Source organism: Ascidia mentula, chromosome 9 (genome assembly GCF_947561715.1).
Source record: "Ascidia mentula chromosome 9, kaAscMent1.1, whole genome shotgun sequence".
Lineage (NCBI taxonomy): Eukaryota > Metazoa > Chordata > Ascidiacea > Phlebobranchia > Ascidiidae > Ascidia > Ascidia mentula.
The window spans coordinates 13,856,722-13,876,598 of record NC_138574.1 but is presented as its reverse complement, the minus strand read 5'-3'; positions in this window follow the sequence as shown (position 1 = coordinate 13,876,598).

Sequence of the window (19,877 nt, the reverse complement as noted above, 5' to 3'; positions counted from 1 at the left end):
CGAACCTCCAAACCGGTTTAAACCGGAATCCGAGACATGAAATTTTCGGTCGATTTTCGAAAAAACACCAAGGCTAACCCCTCTCCGTTTTTTCGGATTTGAGCCAAAACAGAAATGTCCGGTTCCAGGCCGAATTGACCGGAATATTCCGGTTTCAAACCGGTTGGGGCCGGTTTCAGCAGCCTCTCGAACCTCCAAACCGGTTTAAACCGAAATCCGAGACATGAAATTTTCGGTCGATTTTCGAAAAAACACCAAGGCTAACCCCTTTCCGTTTTTTCGGATTTGAGCCAAAACAGAAATGTCCGGTTCCAGGCCGAATTGACCGGAATATTCCGGTTTCAAACCGGTTGGGGCCGGTTTCAGCAGCCTCTCGAACCTCCAAACCGGTTTAAACCGGAATCCGAGACATGAAATTTTCGGTCGATTTTCGAAAAAACACCAAGGCTAACCCCTCTCCGTTTTTTCGGATTTGAGCCAAAACAGAAATGTCCGGTTCCAGGCCGAATTGACCGGAATATTCCGGTTTCAAACCGGTTGTGGCCGGTTGCAGCAGCCTCTCGAACCTCCAAACCGGTTTAAACCGGAATCCGAGACATGAAATTTTCGGTCGATTTTCGAAAAAACACCAAGGCTAACCCCTTTCCGTTTTTTCGGATTTGAGCCAAAACAGAAATGTCCGGTTCCAGGCCGAATTGACCGGAATATTCCGGTTTCAAACCGGTTGGGGCCGGTTTCAGCAGCCTCTCGAACCTCCAAACCGGTTTAAACCGGAATCCGAGACATGAAATTTTCGGTCGATTTTCGAAAAAACACCAAGGCTAACCCCTTTCCGTTTTTTCGGATTTGAGCCAAAACAGAAATGCCCGGTTCCAGGCCGAATTGACCGGAATATTCCGGTTTCAAACCGGTTGGGGCCGGTTTCAGCAGCCTCTCGAACCTCCAAACCGGTTTAAACCGGAATCCGAGACATGAAATTTTCGGTCGATTTTCGAAAAAACACCAAGGCTAACCCCTTTCCGTTTTTTCGGATTTGAGCCAAAACAGAAATGCCCGGTTCCAGGCCGAATTGACCGGAATATTCCGGTTTCAAACCGGTTGGGGCCGGTTTCAGCAGCCTATCGAACCTCCAAACCGGTTTATACCGGAATCCGAGACATGAAATTTTTGGTCGATTTTCGAAAAAACACCAAGGCTACCGTTTTTTCGGATTTGAGCCAAAACAGAAATGTCCGGTTCCAGGCCGAATTGACCGGAATATTCCGGTTTCAAACCGGTTGTGGCCGGTTGCAGCAGCCTCTCGAACCTCCAAACCGGTTTAAACCGGAATCCGAGACATGAAATTTTCGGTCGATTTTCGAAAAAACACCAAGGCTAACCCCTTTCCGTTTTTTCGGATTTGAGCCAAAACAGAAATGCCCGGTTCCAGGCCGAATTGACCGGAATATTCAGGTTTCAAACCGGTTGGGGCCGGTTCCAGCAGTCTCTCGAACCTCCAAACCGGTTTAAACCGGAATCCGAGACATGAAATCTTCGATCGATTTTCGAAAAAACACCAAGGCTAACCCCTTTCCGTTTTTTCGGATTTGAGCCAAAACAGAAATGTCCGGTTCCAGGCCGAATTGACCGGAATATTCCGGTTTCAAACCGGTTGGGGCCGGTTTCAGCAGCCTCTCGAACCTCCAAACCGGTTTAAACCGGAATCCGAGACATGAAATTTTCGGTCGATTTTCGAAAAAACACCAAGGCTAACACTTTTCCGTTATTTCGGATTTGAGCCAAAACAGAAATGTCCGGTTCCAGGCCGAATTGACCGGAATATTCCGGTTTCAAACCGGTTGGGGCCGGTTTCAGCAGCCTATCGAACCTCCAAACCGGTTTAAACCGGAATCCGAGACATGAAATTTTCGGTCGATTTTCGAAAAAACACCAAGGCTAACCCCTTTCCGTTTTTTCGGATTTGAGCCAAAACAGAAATGTCCGGGTCCAGGCCGAATTGACCGGAATATTCCGGTTTCAAACCGGTTGGGGCCGGTTTCAGCAGCCTCTCCAACCTCCAAACCGGTTTAAACCGGAATCCGAGACATGAAATTTTCGGTCGATTTTCGAAAAAACACCAAGGCTAACCCCTTTCCGTTTTTTCGGATTTGAGCCAAAACAGAAATGCCCGGTTCCAGGCCGAATTGACCGGAATATTCCGGTTTCAAACCGGTTGGGGCCGGTTTCAGCAGTCTCTCGAACCTCCAAACCGGTTTAAACCGGAATCCGAGACATGAAATTTTCGATCGATTTTCGAAAAAACACCCCTTTCCGTTTTTTCGGATTTGAGCCAAAACAGAAATGCCCGGTTCCAGGCCGAATTGACCGGAATATTCCGGTTTCAAACCGGTTGGGGCCGGTTTCAGCAGCCTCTCGAACCTCCAAACCGGTTTAAACCGGAATCCGAGACATGAAATTTTCGATCGATTTTCGAAAAAACACCCCTTTCCGTTTTTTCGGATTTGAGCCAAAACAGAAATGTCCGGTTCCAGGCCGAATTGACCGGAATATTCCGGTTTCAAACCGGTTGGGGCCGGTTTCAGCAGCCTCTCGAACCTCCAAACCGGTTTAAACCGGAATCCGAGACATGAAATTTTCGGTCGATTTTCGAAAAAACACCAAGGCTAACCCCTTTCCGTTTTTTCGGATTTGAGCCAAAACAGAAATGCCCGGTTCCAGGCCGAATTGACCGGAATATTCCGGTTTCAAACCGGTTGGGGCCGGTTTCAGCAGCCTCTCGAACCTCCAAACCGGTTTAAACCGGAATCCGAGACATGAAATTTTCGGTCGATTTTCGAAAAAACACCAAGGCTAACCCCTTTCCGTTTTTTCGGATTTGAGCCAAAACAGAAATGCCCGGTTCCAGGCCGAATTGACCGGAATATTCCGGTTTCAAACCGGTTGGGGCCGGTTTCAGCAGCCTATCGAACCTCCAAACCGGTTTAAACCGGAATCCGAGACATGAAATTTTCGGTCGATTTTCGAAAAAACACCAAGGCTAACCCCTTTCCGTTTTTTCGGATTTGAGCCAAAACAGAAATGTCCGGTTCCAGGCCGAATTGACCGGAATATTCCGGTTTCAAACCGGTTGGGGCCGGTTTCAGCAGCCTCTCGAACCTCCAAACCGGTTTAAACCGGAATCCGAGACATGAAATTTTCGGTCGATTTTCGAAAAAACACCAAGGCTAACCCCTTTCCGTTTTTTCGGATTTGAGCCAAAACAGAAATGCCCGGTTCCAGGCCGAATTGACCGGAATATTCCGGTTTCAAACCGGTTGGGGCCGGTTTCAGCAGCCTATCGAACCTCCAAACCGGTTTAAACCGGAATCCGAGACATGAAATTTTCGGTCGATTTTCGAAAAAACACCAAGGCTAACCCCTTTCCGTTTTTTCGGATTTGAGCCAAAACAGAAATGTCCGGTTCCAGGCCGAATTGACCGGAATATTCCGGTTTCAAACCGGTTGGGGCCGGTTTCAGCAGCCTATCGAACCTCCAAACCGGTTTAAACCGGAATCCGAGACATGAAATTTTCGGTCGATTTTCGAAAAAACACCAAGGCTAACCCCTTTCCGTTTTTTCGGATTTGAGCCAAAACAGAAATGTCCGGTTCCAGGCCGAATTGACCGGAATATTCCGGTTTCAAACCGGTTGGGGCCGGTTTCAGCAGCCTCTCGAACCTCCAAACCGGTTTAAACCGGAATCCGAGACATGAAATTTTCGGTCGATTTTCGAAAAAACACCAAGGCTAACCCCTTTCCGTTTTTTCGGATTTGAGCCAAAACAGAAATGCCCGGTTCCAGGCCGAATTGACCGGAATATTCCGGTTTCAAACCGGTTGGGGCCGGTTTCAGCAGCCTATCGAACCTCCAAACCGGTTTAAACCGGAATCCGAGACATGAAATTTTCGGTCGATTTTCGAAAAAACACCAAGGCTAACCCCTTTCCGTTTTTTCGGATTTGAGCCAAAACAGAAATGTCCGGTTCCAGGCCGAATTGACCGGAATATTCCGGTTTCAAACCGGTTGGGGCCGGTTTCAGCAGCCTCTCGAACCTCCAAACCGGTTTAAACCGGAATCCGAGACATGAAATTTTTGGTCGATTTTCGAAAAAACACCAAGGCTAACACTTTTCCGTTATTTCGGATTTGAGCCAAAACAGAAATGTCCGGTTCCAGGCCGAATTGACCGGAATATTCCGGTTTCAAACCGGTTGGGGCCGGTTTCAGCAGCCTATCGAACCTCCAAACCGGTTTAAACCGGAATCCGAGACATGAAATTTTCGGTCGATTTTCGAAAAAACACCAAGGCTAACACTTTTCCGTTATTTCGGATTTGAGCCAAAACAGAAATGTCCGGTTCCAGGCCGAATTGACCGGAATATTCCGGTTTCAAACCGGTTGGGGCCGGTTTCAGCAGCCTCTCGAACCTCCAAACCGGTTTAAACCGGAATCCGAGACATGAAATTTTCGGTCGATTTTCGAAAAAACACCAAGGCTAACCCCTTTCCGTTTTTTCGGATTTGAGCCAAAACAGAAATGTCCGGGTCCAGGCCGAATTGACCGGAATATTCCGGTTTCAAACCGGTTGGGGCCGGTTTCAGCAGCCTCTCCAACCTCCAAACCGGTTTAAACCGGAATCCGAGACATGAAATTTTCGGTCGATTTTCGAAAAAACACCAAGGCTAACCCCTTTCCGTTTTTTCGGATTTGAGCCAAAACAGAAATGCCCGGTTCCAGGCCGAATTGACCGGAATATTCCGGTTTCAAACCGGTTGGGGCCGGTTTCAGCAGTCTCTCGAACCTCCAAACCGGTTTAAACCGGAATCCGAGACATGAAATTTTCGGTCGATTTTCGAAAAAACACCAAGGCTAACCCCTTTCCGTTTTTTCGGATTTAAGCCAAAACAGAAATGTCCGGTTCCAGGCCGAATTGACCGGAATATTCCGGTTTCAAACCGGTTGGGGCCGGTTTCAGCAGCCTCTCGAACCTCCAAACCGGTTTAAACCGGAATCCGAGACATGAAATTTTCGATCGATTTTCGAAAAAACACCCCTTTCCGTTTTTTCGGATTTGAGCCAAAACAGAAATGTCCGGTTCCAGGCCGAATTGACCGGAATATTCCGGTTTCAAACCGGTTGGGGCCGGTTTCAGCAGCCTCTCGAACCTCCAAACCGGTTTAAACCGGAATCCGAGACATGAAATTTTCGGTCGATTTTCGAAAAAACACCAAGGCTAACCCCTTTCCGTTTTTTCGGATTTGAGCCAAAACAGAAATGCCCGGTTCCAGGCCGAATTGACCGGAATATTCCGGTTTCAAACCGGTTGGGGCCGGTTTCAGCAGCCTCTCGAACCTCCAAACCGGTTTAAACCGGAATCCGAGACATGAAATTTTCGGTCGATTTTCGAAAAAACACCAAGGCTAACCCCTTTCCGTTTTTTCGGATTTGAGCCAAAACAGAAATGCCCGGTTCCAGGCCGAATTGACCGGAATATTCCGGTTTCAAACCGGTTGGGGCCGGTTTCAGCAGCCTCTCGAACCTCCAAACCGGTTTAAACCGGAATCCGAGACATGAAATTTTCGGTCGATTTTCGAAAAAACACCAAGGCTAACCCCTTTCCGTTTTTTCGGATTTGAGCCAAAACAGAAATGTCCGGGTCCAGGCCGAATTGACCGGAATATTCCGGTTTCAAACCGGTTGGGGCCGGTTTCAGCAGCCTCTCCAACCTCCAAACCGGTTTAAACCGGAATCCGAGACATGAAATTTTCGGTCGATTTTCGAAAAAACACCAAGGCTAACCCCTTTCCGTTTTTTCGGATTTGAGCCAAAACAGAAATGCCCGGTTCCAGGCCGAATTGACCGGAATATTCCGGTTTCAAACCGGTTGGGGCCGGTTTCAGCAGTCTCTCGAACCTCCAAACCGGTTTAAACCGGAATCCGAGACATGAAATTTTCGGTCGATTTTCGAAAAAACACCAAGGCTAACCCCTTTCCGTTTTTTCGGATTTAAGCCAAAACAGAAATGTCCGGTTCCAGGCCGAATTGACCGGAATATTCCGGTTTCAAACCGGTTGGGGCCGGTTTCAGCAGCCTCTCGAACCTCCAAACCGGTTTAAACCGGAATCCGAGACATGAAATTTTCGATCGATTTTCGAAAAAACACCCCTTTCCGTTTTTTCGGATTTGAGCCAAAACAGAAATGTCCGGTTCCAGGCCGAATTGACCGGAATATTCCGGTTTCAAACCGGTTGGGGCCGGTTTCAGCAGCCTATCGAACCTCCAAACCGGTTTAAACCGGAATCCGAGACATGAAATTTTCGGTCGATTTTCGAAAAAACACCAAGGCTAACCCCTTTCCGTTTTTTCGGATTTGAGCCAAAACAGAAATGCCCGGTTCCAGGCCGAATTGACCGGAATATTCCGGTTTCAAACCGGTTGGGGCCGGTTTCAGCAGCCTATCGAACCTCCAAACCGGTTTAAACCGGAATCCGAGACATGAAATTTTCGGTCGATTTTCGAAAAAACACCAAGGCTAACCCCTTTCCGTTTTTTCGGATTTGAGCCAAAACAGAAATGTCCGGTTCCAGGCCGAATTGACCGGAATATTCCGGTTTCAAACCGGTTGGGGCCGGTTTCAGCAGCCTATCGAACCTCCAAACCGGTTTAAACCGGAATCCGAGACATGAAATTTTCGGTCGATTTTCGAAAAAACACCAAGGCTAACCCCTTTCCGTTTTTTCGGATTTGAGCCAAAACAGAAATGTCCGGTTCCAGGCCGAATTGACCGGAATATTCCGGTTTCAAACCGGTTGGGGCCGGTTTCAGCAGCCTCTCGAACCTCCAAACCGGTTTAAACCGGAATCCGAGACATGAAATTTTCGGTCGATTTTCGAAAAAACACCAAGGCTAACCCCTTTCCGTTTTTTCGGATTTGAGCCAAAACAGAAATGCCCGGTTCCAGGCCGAATTGACCGGAATATTCCGGTTTCAAACCGGTTGGGGCCGGTTTCAGCAGCCTATCGAACCTCCAAACCGGTTTAAACCGGAATCCGAGACATGAAATTTTCGGTCGATTTTCGAAAAAACACCAAGGCTAACCCCTTTCCGTTTTTTCGGATTTGAGCCAAAACAGAAATGTCCGGTTCCAGGCCGAATTGACCGGAATATTCCGGTTTCAAACCGGTTGGGGCCGGTTTCAGCAGCCTCTCGAACCTCCAAACCGGTTTAAACCGGAATCCGAGACATGAAATTTTCGGTCGATTTTCGAAAAAACACCAAGGCTAACACTTTTCCGTTATTTCGGATTTGAGCCAAAACAGAAATGTCCGGTTCCAGGCCGAATTGACCGGAATATTCCGGTTTCAAACCGGTTGGGGCCGGTTTCAGCAGCCTATCGAACCTCCAAACCGGTTTAAACCGGAATCCGAGACATGAAATTTTCGGTCGATTTTCGAAAAAACACCAAGGCTAACCCCTTTCCGTTTTTTCGGATTTGAGCCAAAACAGAAATGTCCGGGTCCAGGCCGAATTGACCGGAATATTCCGGTTTCAAACCGGTTGGGGCCGGTTTCAGCAGCCTCTCGAACCTCCAAACCGGTTTAAACCGGAATCCGAGACATGAAATTTTCGGTCGATTTTCGAAAAAACACCAAGGCTAACACTTTTCCGTTATTTCGGATTTGAGCCAAAACAGAAATGTCCGGTTCCAGGCCGAATTGACCGGAATATTCCGGTTTCAAACCGGTTGGGGCCGGTTTCAGCAGTCTCTCGAACCTCCAAACCGGTTTAAACCGGAATCCGAGACATGAAATTTTCGGTCGATTTTCGAAAAAACACCAAGGCTAACCCCTTTCCGTTTTTTCGGATTTAAGCCAAAACAGAAATGTCCGGTTCCAGGCCGAATTGACCGGAATATTCCGGTTTCAAACCGGTTGGGGCCGGTTTCAGCAGCCTCTCGAACCTCCAAACCGGTTTAAACCGGAATCCGAGACATGAAATTTTCGATCGATTTTCGAAAAAACACCCCTTTCCGTTTTTTCGGATTTGAGCCAAAACAGAAATGTCCGGTTCCAGGCCGAATTGACCGGAATATTCCGGTTTCAAACCGGTTGGGGCCGGTTTCAGCAGCCTCTCGAACCTCCAAACCGGTTTAAACCGGAATCCGAGACATGAAATTTTCGGTCGATTTTCGAAAAAACACCAAGGCTAACCCCTTTCCGTTTTTTCGGATTTGAGCCAAAACAGAAATGCCCGGTTCCAGGCCGAATTGACCGGAATATTCCGGTTTCAAACCGGTTGGGGCCGGTTTCAGCAGCCTCTCGAACCTCCAAACCGGTTTAAACCGGAATCCGAGACATGAAATTTTCGGTCGATTTTCGAAAAAACACCAAGGCTAACCCCTTTCCGTTTTTTCGGATTTGAGCCAAAACAGAAATGCCCGGTTCCAGGCCGAATTGACCGGAATATTCCGGTTTCAAACCGGTTGGGGCCGGTTTCAGCAGCCTCTCGAACCTCCAAACCGGTTTAAACCGGAATCCGAGACATGAAATTTTCGGTCGATTTTCGAAAAAACACCAAGGCTAACCCCTTTCCGTTTTTTCGGATTTGAGCCAAAACAGAAATGTCCGGTTCCAGGCCGAATTGACCGGAATATTCCGGTTTCAAACCGGTTGGGGCCGGTTTCAGCAGCCTCTCGAACCTCCAAACCGGTTTAAACCGGAATCCGAGACATGAAATTTTCGGTCGATTTTCGAAAAAACACCAAGGCTAACCCCTTTCCGTTTTTTCGGATTTGAGCCAAAACAGAAATGCCCGGTTCCAGGCCGAATTGACCGGAATATTCCGGTTTCAAACCGGTTGGGGCCGGTTTCAGCAGCCTCTCGAACCTCCAAACCGGTTTAAACCGGAATCCGAGACATGAAATTTTCGGTCGATTTTCGAAAAAACACCAAGGCTAACCCCTTTCCGTTTTTTCGGATTTGAGCCAAAACAGAAATGCCCGGTTCCAGGCCGAATTGACCGGAATATTCCGGTTTCAAACCGGTTGGGGCCGGTTTCAGCAGCCTATCGAACCTCCAAACCGGTTTAAACCGGAATCCGAGACATGAAATTTTCGGTCGATTTTCGAAAAAACACCAAGGCTAACCCCTTTCCGTTTTTTCGGATTTGAGCCAAAACAGAAATGTCCGGTTCCAGGCCGAATTGACCGGAATATTCCGGTTTCAAACCGGTTGGGGCCGGTTTCAGCAGCCTATCGAACCTCCAAACCGGTTTAAACCGGAATCCGAGACATGAAATTTTCGGTCGATTTTCGAAAAAACACCAAGGCTAACCCCTTTCCGTTTTTTCGGATTTGAGCCAAAACAGAAATGTCCGGTTCCAGGCCGAATTGACCGGAATATTCCGGTTTCAAACCGGTTGGGGCCGGTTTCAGCAGCCTCTCGAACCTCCAAACCGGTTTAAACCGGAATCCGAGACATGAAATTTTCGGTCGATTTTCGAAAAAACACCAAGGCTAACCCCTTTCCGTTTTTTCGGATTTGAGCCAAAACAGAAATGCCCGGTTCCAGGCCGAATTGACCGGAATATTCCGGTTTCAAACCGGTTGGGGCCGGTTTCAGCAGCCTATCGAACCTCCAAACCGGTTTAAACCGGAATCCGAGACATGAAATTTTCGGTCGATTTTCGAAAAAACACCAAGGCTAACCCCTTTCCGTTTTTTCGGATTTGAGCCAAAACAGAAATGTCCGGTTCCAGGCCGAATTGACCGGAATATTCCGGTTTCAAACCGGTTGTGGCCGGTTGCAGCAGCCTCTCGAACCTCCAAACCGGTTTGTACCGGAATCCGAGACATGAAATTTTTGGTCGATTTTCGAAAAAACACCAAGGCTAACCCCTTTCCGTTTTTTCGGATTTGAGCCAAAACAGAAATGTCCGGTTCCAGGCCGAATTGACCGGAATATTCCGGTTTCAAACCGGTTGGGGCCGGTTTCAGCAGCCTCTCGAACCTCCAAACCGGTTTAAACCGGAATCCGAGACATGAAATTTTCGGTCGATTTTCGAAAAAACACCAAGGCTAACACTTTTCCGTTATTTCGGATTTGAGCCAAAACAGAAATGTCCGGTTCCAGGCCGAATTGACCGGAATATTCCGGTTTCAAACCGGTTGGGGCCGGTTTCAGCAGCCTATCGAACCTCCAAACCGGTTTAAACCGGAATCCGAGACATGAAATTTTCGGTCGATTTTCGAAAAAACACCAAGGCTAACCCCTTTCCGTTTTTTCGGATTTGAGCCAAAACAGAAATGTCCGGGTCCAGGCCGAATTGACCGGAATATTCCGGTTTCAAACCGGTTGGGGCCGGTTTCAGCAGCCTCTCGAACCTCCAAACCGGTTTAAACCGGAATCCGAGACATGAAATTTTCGGTCGATTTTCGAAAAAACACCAAGGCTAACACTTTTCCGTTATTTCGGATTTGAGCCAAAACAGAAATGTCCGGTTCCAGGCCGAATTGACCGGAATATTCCGGTTTCAAACCGGTTGGGGCCGGTTTCAGCAGTCTCTCGAACCTCCAAACCGGTTTAAACCGGAATCCGAGACATGAAATTTTCGGTCGATTTTCGAAAAAACACCAAGGCTAACCCCTTTCCGTTTTTTCGGATTTAAGCCAAAACAGAAATGTCCGGTTCCAGGCCGAATTGACCGAAATATTCCGGTTTCAAACCGGTTGGGGCCGGTTTCAGCAGCCTCTCGAACCTCCAAACCGGTTTAAACCGGAATCCGAGACATGAAATTTTCGATCGATTTTCGAAAAAACACCCCTTTCCGTTTTTTCGGATTTGAGCCAAAACAGAAATGTCCGGTTCCAGGCCGAATTGACCGGAATATTCCGGTTTCAAACCGGTTGGGGCCGGTTTCAGCAGCCTCTCGAACCTCCAAACCGGTTTAAACCGGAATCCGAGACATGAAATTTTCGGTCGATTTTCGAAAAAACACCAAGGCTAACCCCTTTCCGTTTTTTCGGATTTGAGCCAAAACAGAAATGCCCGGTTCCAGGCCGAATTGACCGGAATATTCCGGTTTCAAACCGGTTGGGGCCGGTTTCAGCAGCCTCTCGAACCTCCAAACCGGTTTAAACCGGAATCCGAGACATGAAATTTTCGGTCGATTTTCGAAAAAACACCAAGGCTAACCCCTTTCCGTTTTTTCGGATTTGAGCCAAAACAGAAATGCCCGGTTCCAGGCCGAATTGACCGGAATATTCCGGTTTCAAACCGGTTGGGGCCGGTTTCAGCAGCCTCTCGAACCTCCAAACCGGTTTAAACCGGAATCCGAGACATGAAATTTTCGGTCGATTTTCGAAAAAACACCAAGGCTAACCCCTTTCCGTTTTTTCGGATTTGAGCCAAAACAGAAATGTCCGGTTCCAGGCCGAATTGACCGGAATATTCCGGTTTCAAACCGGTTGGGGCCGGTTTCAGCAGCCTCTCGAACCTCCAAACCGGTTTAAACCGGAATCCGAGACATGAAATTTTCGGTCGATTTTCGAAAAAACACCAAGGCTAACCCCTTTCCGTTTTTTCGGATTTGAGCCAAAACAGAAATGCCCGGTTCCAGGCCGAATTGACCGGAATATTCCGGTTTCAAACCGGTTGGGGCCGGTTTCAGCAGCCTATCGAACCTCCAAACCGGTTTAAACCGGAATCCGAGACATGAAATTTTCGGTCGATTTTCGAAAAAACACCAAGGCTAACCCCTTTCCGTTTTTTCGGATTTGAGCCAAAACAGAAATGTCCGGTTCCAGGCCGAATTGACCGGAATATTCCGGTTTCAAACCGGTTGGGGCCGGTTTCAGCAGCCTCTCGAACCTCCAAACCGGTTTAAACCGGAATCCGAGACATGAAATTTTCGGTCGATTTTCGAAAAAACACCAAGGCTAACCCCTTTCCGTTTTTTCGGATTTGAGCCAAAACAGAAATGCCCGGTTCCAGGCCGAATTGACCGGAATATTCCGGTTTCAAACCGGTTGGGGCCGGTTTCAGCAGCCTCTCGAACCTCCAAACCGGTTTGTACCGGAATCCGAGACATGAAATTTTTGGTCGATTTTCGAAAAAACACCAAGGCTAACCCCTTTCCGTTTTTTCGGATTTGAGCCAAAACAGAAATGCCCGGTTCCAGGCCGAATTGACCGGAATATTCCGGTTTCAAACCGGTTGTGGCCGGTTGCAGCAGCCTCTCGAACCTCCAAACCGGTTTGTACCGGAATCCGAGACATGAAATTTTTGGTCGATTTTCGAAAAAACACCAAGGCTAACCCCTTTCCGTTTTTTCGGATTTGAGCCAAAACAGAAATGTCCGGTTCCAGGCCGAATTGACCGGAATATTCCGGTTTCAAACCGGTTGGGGCCGGTTTCAGCAGCCTCTCGAACCTCCAAACCGGTTTAAACCGGAATCCGAGACATGAAATTTTCGGTCGATTTTCGAAAAAACACCAAGGCTAACACTTTTCCGTTATTTCGGATTTGAGCCAAAACAGAAATGTCCGGTTCCAGGCCGAATTGACCGGAATATTCCGGTTTCAAACCGGTTGGGGCCGGTTTCAGCAGCCTATCGAACCTCCAAACCGGTTTAAACCGGAATCCGAGACATGAAATTTTCGGTCGATTTTCGAAAAAACACCAAGGCTAACCCCTTTCCGTTTTTTCGGATTTGAGCCAAAACAGAAATGTCCGGGTCCAGGCCGAATTGACCGGAATATTCCGGTTTCAAACCGGTTGGGGCCGGTTTCAGCAGCCTCTCGAACCTCCAAACCGGTTTAAACCGGAATCCGAGACATGAAATTTTCGGTCGATTTTCGAAAAAACACCAAGGCTAACACTTTTCCGTTATTTCGGATTTGAGCCAAAACAGAAATGTCCGGTTCCAGGCCGAATTGACCGGAATATTCCGGTTTCAAACCGGTTGGGGCCGGTTTCAGCAGTCTCTCGAACCTCCAAACCGGTTTAAACCGGAATCCGAGACATGAAATTTTCGGTCGATTTTCGAAAAAACACCAAGGCTAACCCCTTTCCGTTTTTTCGGATTTAAGCCAAAACAGAAATGTCCGGGTCCAGGCCGAATTGACCGAAATATTCCGGTTTCAAACCGGTTGGGGCCGGTTTCAGCAGCCTCTCGAACCTCCAAACCGGTTTAAACCGGAATCCGAGACATGAAATTTTCGATCGATTTTCGAAAAAACACCCCTTTCCGTTTTTTCGGATTTGAGCCAAAACAGAAATGTCCGGTTCCAGGCCGAATTGACCGGAATATTCCGGTTTCAAACCGGTTGGGGCCGGTTTCAGCAGCCTCTCGAACCTCCAAACCGGTTTAAACCGGAATCCGAGACATGAAATTTTCGGTCGATTTTCGAAAAAACACCAAGGCTAACCCCTTTCCGTTTTTTCGGATTTGAGCCAAAACAGAAATGCCCGGTTCCAGGCCGAATTGACCGGAATATTCCGGTTTCAAACCGGTTGGGGCCGGTTTCAGCAGCCTCTCGAACCTCCAAACCGGTTTAAACCGGAATCCGAGACATGAAATTTTCGGTCGATTTTCGAAAAAACACCAAGGCTAACCCCTTTCCGTTTTTTCGGATTTGAGCCAAAACAGAAATGCCCGGTTCCAGGCCGAATTGACCGGAATATTCCGGTTTCAAACCGGTTGGGGCCGGTTTCAGCAGCCTCTCGAACCTCCAAACCGGTTTAAACCGGAATCCGAGACATGAAATTTTCGGTCGATTTTCGAAAAAACACCAAGGCTAACCCCTTTCCGTTTTTTCGGATTTGAGCCAAAACAGAAATGTCCGGTTCCAGGCCGAATTGACCGGAATATTCCGGTTTCAAACCGGTTGGGGCCGGTTTCAGCAGCCTCTCGAACCTCCAAACCGGTTTAAACCGGAATCCGAGACATGAAATTTTCGGTCGATTTTCGAAAAAACACCAAGGCTAACCCCTTTCCGTTTTTTCGGATTTGAGCCAAAACAGAAATGCCCGGTTCCAGGCCGAATTGACCGGAATATTCCGGTTTCAAACCGGTTGGGGCCGGTTTCAGCAGCCTATCGAACCTCCAAACCGGTTTAAACCGGAATCCGAGACATGAAATTTTCGGTCGATTTTCGAAAAAACACCAAGGCTAACCCCTTTCCGTTTTTTCGGATTTGAGCCAAAACAGAAATGTCCGGTTCCAGGCCGAATTGACCGGAATATTCCGGTTTCAAACCGGTTGGGGCCGGTTTCAGCAGCCTCTCGAACCTCCAAACCGGTTTAAACCGGAATCCGAGACATGAAATTTTCGGTCGATTTTCGAAAAAACACCAAGGCTAACCCCTTTCCGTTTTTTCGGATTTGAGCCAAAACAGAAATGCCCGGTTCCAGGCCGAATTGACCGGAATATTCCGGTTTCAAACCGGTTGGGGCCGGTTTCAGCAGCCTCTCGAACCTCCAAACCGGTTTAAACCGGAATCCGAGACATGAAATTTTCGGTCGATTTTCGAAAAAACACCAAGGCTAACCCCTTTCCGTTTTTTCGGATTTGAGCCAAAACAGAAATGCCCGGTTCCAGGCCGAATTGACCGGAATATTCCGGTTTCAAACCGGTTGGGGCCGGTTTCAGCAGCCTATCGAACCTCCAAACCGGTTTAAACCGGAATCCGAGACATGAAATTTTCGGTCGATTTTCGAAAAAACACCAAGGCTAACCCCTTTCCGTTTTTTCGGATTTGAGCCAAAACAGAAATGTCCGGTTCCAGGCCGAATTGACCGGAATATTCCGGTTTCAAACCGGTTGGGGCCGGTTTCAGCAGCCTATCGAACCTCCAAACCGGTTTAAACCGGAATCCGAGACATGAAATTTTCGGTCGATTTTCGAAAAAACACCAAGGCTAACCCCTTTCCGTTTTTTCGGATTTGAGCCAAAACAGAAATGTCCGGTTCCAGGCCGAATTGACCGGAATATTCCGGTTTCAAACCGGTTGTTGCCGGTTGCAGCAGCCTCTCGAACCTCCAAACCGGTTTAAACCGGAATCCGAGACATGAAATTTTCGGTCGATTTTCGAAAAAACACCAAGGCTAACCCCTTTCCGTTTTTTCGGATTTGAGCCAAAACAGAAATGCCCGGTTCCAGGCCGAATTGACCGGAATATTCCGGTTTCAAACCGGTTGGGGCCGGTTTCAGCAGCCTATCGAACCTCCAAACCGGTTTAAACCGGAATCCGAGACATGAAATTTTCGGTCGATTTTCGAAAAAACACCAAGGCTAACCCCTTTCCGTTTTTTCGGATTTGAGCCAAAACAGAAATGTCCGGTTCCAGGCCGAATTGACCGGAATATTCCGGTTTCAAACCGGTTGGGGCCGGTTTCAGCAGCCTCTCGAACCTCCAAACCGGTTTAAACCGGAATCCGAGACATGAAATTTTCGGTCGATTTTCGAAAAAACACCAAGGCTAACCCCTTTCCGTTTTTTCGGATTTGAGCCAAAACAGAAATGCCCGGTTCCAGGCCGAATTGACCGGAATATTCCGGTTTCAAACCGGTTGGGGCCGGTTTCAGCAGCCTATCGAACCTCCAAACCGGTTTAAACCGGAATCCGAGACATGAAATTTTCGGTCGATTTTCGAAAAAACACCAAGGCTAACCCCTTTCCGTTTTTTCGGATTTGAGCCAAAACAGAAATGTCCGGTTCCAGGCCGAATTGACCGGAATATTCCGGTTTCAAACCGGTTGGGGCCGGTTTCAGCAGCCTATCGAACCTCCAAACCGGTTTAAACCGGAATCCGAGACATGAAATTTTCGGTCGATTTTCGAAAAAACACCAAGGCTAACCCCTTTCCGTTTTTTCGGATTTGAGCCAAAACAGAAATGTCCGGTTCCAGGCCGAATTGACCGGAATATTCCGGTTTCAAACCGGTTGTGGCCGGTTGCAGCAGCCTCTCGAACCTCCAAACCGGTTTAAACCGGAATCCGAGACATGAAATTTTCGGTCGATTTTCGAAAAAACACCAAGGCTAACCCCTTTCCGTTTTTTCGGATTTGAGCCAAAACAGAAATGCCCGGTTCCAGGCCGAATTGACCGGAATATTCCGGTTTCAAACCGGTTGGGGCCGGTTTCAGCAGCCTATCGAACCTCCAAACCGGTTTAAACCGGAATCCGAGACATGAAATTTTCGGTCGATTTTCGAAAAAACACCAAGGCTAACCCCTTTCCGTTTTTTCGGATTTGAGCCAAAACAGAAATGTCCGGTTCCAGGCCGAATTGACCGGAATATTCCGGTTTCAAACCGGTTGGGGCCGGTTTCAGCAGCCTATCGAACCTCCAAACCGGTTTAAACCGGAATCCGAGACATGAAATTTTCGGTCGATTTTCGAAAAAACACCAAGGCTAACCCCTTTCCGTTTTTTCGGATTTGAGCCAAAACAGAAATGTCCGGTTCCAGGCCGAATTGACCGGAATATTCCGGTTTCAAACCGGTTGGGGCCGGTTTCAGCAGCCTATCGAACCTCCAAACCGGTTTAAACCGGAATCCGAGACATGAAATTTTCGGTCGATTTTCGAAAAAACACCAAGGCTAACCCCTTTCCGTTTTTTCGGATTTGAGCCAAAACAGAAATGTCCGGTTCCAGGCCGAATTGACCGGAACATTCCGGTTTCAAACCGGTTGGGGCCGGTTTCAGCAGCCTATCGAACCTCCAAACCGGTTTAAACCGGAATCCGAGACATGAAATTTTCGGTCGATTTTCGAAAAAACACCAAGGCTAACCCCTTTCCGTTTTTTCGGATTTGAGCCAAAACAGAAATGTCCGGTTCCAGGCCGAATTGACCGGAATATTCCGGTTTCAAACCGGTTGGGGCCGGTTTCAGCAGCCTCTCGAACCTCCAAACCGGTTTAAACCGGAATCCGAGACATGAAATTTTCGGTCGATTTTGGAAAAAACACCAAGGCTAACCCCTTTCCGTTTTTTCGGATTTGAGCCAAAACAGAAATGCCCGGTTCCAGGCCGAATTGACCGGAATATTCCGGTTTCAAACCGGTTGGGGCCGGTTTCAGCAGCCTATCGAACCTCCAAACCGGTTTAAACCGGAATCCGAGACATGAAATTTTCGGTCGATTTTCGAAAAAACACCAAGGCTAACCCCCTTTCCGTTTTTTCGGATTTGAGCCAAAACAGAAATGTCCGGTTCCAGGCCGAATTGACCGGAATATTCCGGTTTCAAACCGGTTGGGGCCGGTTTCAGCAGCCTATCGAACCTCCAAACCGGTTTAAACCGGAATCCGAGACATGAAATTTTCGGTCGATTTTCGAAAAAACACCAAGGCTAACCCCTTTCCGTTTTTTCGGATTTGAGCCAAAACAGAAATGTCCGGTTCCAGGCCGAATTGACCGGAATATTCCGGTTTCAAACCGGTTGGGGCCGGTTTCAGCAGCCTATCGAACCTCCAAACCGGTTTAAACCGGAATCCGAGACATGAAATTTTCGGTCGATTTTCGAAAAAACACCAAGGCTAACCCCTTTCCGTTTTTTCGGATTTGAGCCAAAACAGAAATGTCCGGTTCCAGGCCGAATTGACCGGAATATTCCGGTTTCAAACCGGTTGGGGCCGGTTTCAGCAGCCTCTCGAACCTCCAAACCGGTTTAAACCGGAATCCGAGACATGAAATTTTCGGTCGATTTTCGAAAAAACACCAAGGCTAACCCCTTTCCGTTTTTTCGGATTTGAGCCAAAACAGAAATGTCCGGTTCCAGGCCGAATTGACCGGAATATTCCGGTTTCAAACCGGTTGGGGCCGGTTTCAGCAGCCTATCGAACCTCCAAACCGGTTTAAACCGGAATCCGAGACATGAAATTTTCGGTCGATTTTCGAAAAAACACCAAGGCTAACCCCTTTCCGTTTTTTCGGATTTGAGCCAAAACAGAAATGTCCGGTTCCAGGCCGAATTGACCGGAATATTCCGGTTTCAAACCGGTTGGGGCCGGTTTCAGCAGCCTATCGAACCTCCAAACCGGTTTAAACCGGAATCCGAGACATGAAATTTTCGGTCGATTTTCGAAAAAACACCAAGGCTAACCCCTTTCCGTTTTTTCGGATTTGAGCCAAAACAGAAATGTCCGGTTCCAGGCCGAATTGACCGGAATATTCCGGTTTCAAACCGGTTGGGGCCGGTTTCAGCAGCCTCTCGAACCTCCAAACCGGTTTAAACCGGAATCCGAGACATGAAATTTTCGGTCGATTTTCGAAAAAACACCAAGGCTAACCCCTTTCCGTTTTTTCGGATTTGAGCCAAAACAGAAATGCCCGGTTCCAGGCCGAATTGACCGGAATATTCCGGTTTCAAACCGGTTGGGGCCGGTTTCAGCAGCCTATCGAACCTCCAAACCGGTTTAAACCGGAATCCGAGACATGAAATTTTCGGTCGATTTTCGAAAAAACACCAAGGCTAACCCCTTTCCGTTTTTTCGGATTTGAGCCAAAACAGAAATGTCCGGTTCCAGGCCGAATTGACCGGAATATTCCGGTTTCAAACCGGTTGGGGCCGGTTTCAGCAGCCTCTCGAACCTCCAAACCGGTTTAAACCGGAATCCGAGACATGAAATTTTCGGTCGATTTTCGAAAAAACACCAAGGCTAACCCCTTTCCGTTTTTTCGGATTTGAGCCAAAACAGAAATGTCCGGTTCCAGGCCGAATTGACCGGAATATTCCGGTTTCAAACCGGTTGGGGCCGGTTTCAGCAGCCTCTCGAACCTCCAAACCGGTTTAAACCGGAATCCGAGACATGAAATTTTCGGTCGATTTTCGAAAAAACACCAAGGCTAACCCCTTTCCGTTTTTTCGGATTTGAGCCAAAACAGAAATGCCCGGTTCCAGGCCGAATTGACCGGAATATTCCGGTTTCAAACCGGTTGGGGCCGGTTTCAGCAGCCTATCGAACCTCCAAACCGGTTTAAACCGGAATCCGAGACATGAAATTTTCGGTCGATTTTCGAAAAAACACCAAGGCTAACCCCTTTCCGTTTTTTCGGATTTGAGCCAAAACAGAAATGTCCGGTTCCAGGCCGAATTGACCGGAATATTCCGGTTTCAAACCGGTTGTGGCCGGTTGCAGCAGCCTCTCGAACCTCCAAACCGGTTTAAACCGGAATCCGAGACATGAAATTTTCGGTCGATTTTCGAAAAAACACCAAGGCTAACCCCTTTCCGTTTTTTCGGATTTGAGCCAAAACAGAAATGCCCGGTTCCAGGCCGAATTGACCGGAATATTCCGGTTTCAAACCGGTTGGGCCGGTTTCAGCAGCCTCTCGAACCTCCAAACCGGTTTAAACCGGAATCCGAGACATGAAATTTTCGGTCGATTTTCGAAAAAACACCAAGGCTAACACTTTTCCGTTATTTCGGATTTGAGCCAAAACAGAAATGTCCGGTTCCAGGCCGAATTGACCGGAATATTCCGGTTTCAAACCGGTTGGGGCCGGTTTCAGCAGCCTATCGAACCTCCAAACCGGTTTAAACCGGAATCCGAGACATGAAATTTTCGGTCGATTTTCGAAAAAACACCAAGGCTAACCCCTTTCCGTTTTTTCGGATTTGAGCCAAAACAGAAATGTCCGGGTCCAGGCCGAATTGACCGGAATATTCCGGTTTCAAACCGGTTGGGGCCGGTTTCAGCAGCCTCTCGAACCTCCAAACCGGTTGAAACCGGAATCCGAGACATGAAATTTTCGGTCGATTTTCGAAAAAACACCAAGGCTAACCCCTTTCCGTTTTTTCGGATTCGGGAAATGATCAATATTTCCAAATTGTTAGTAA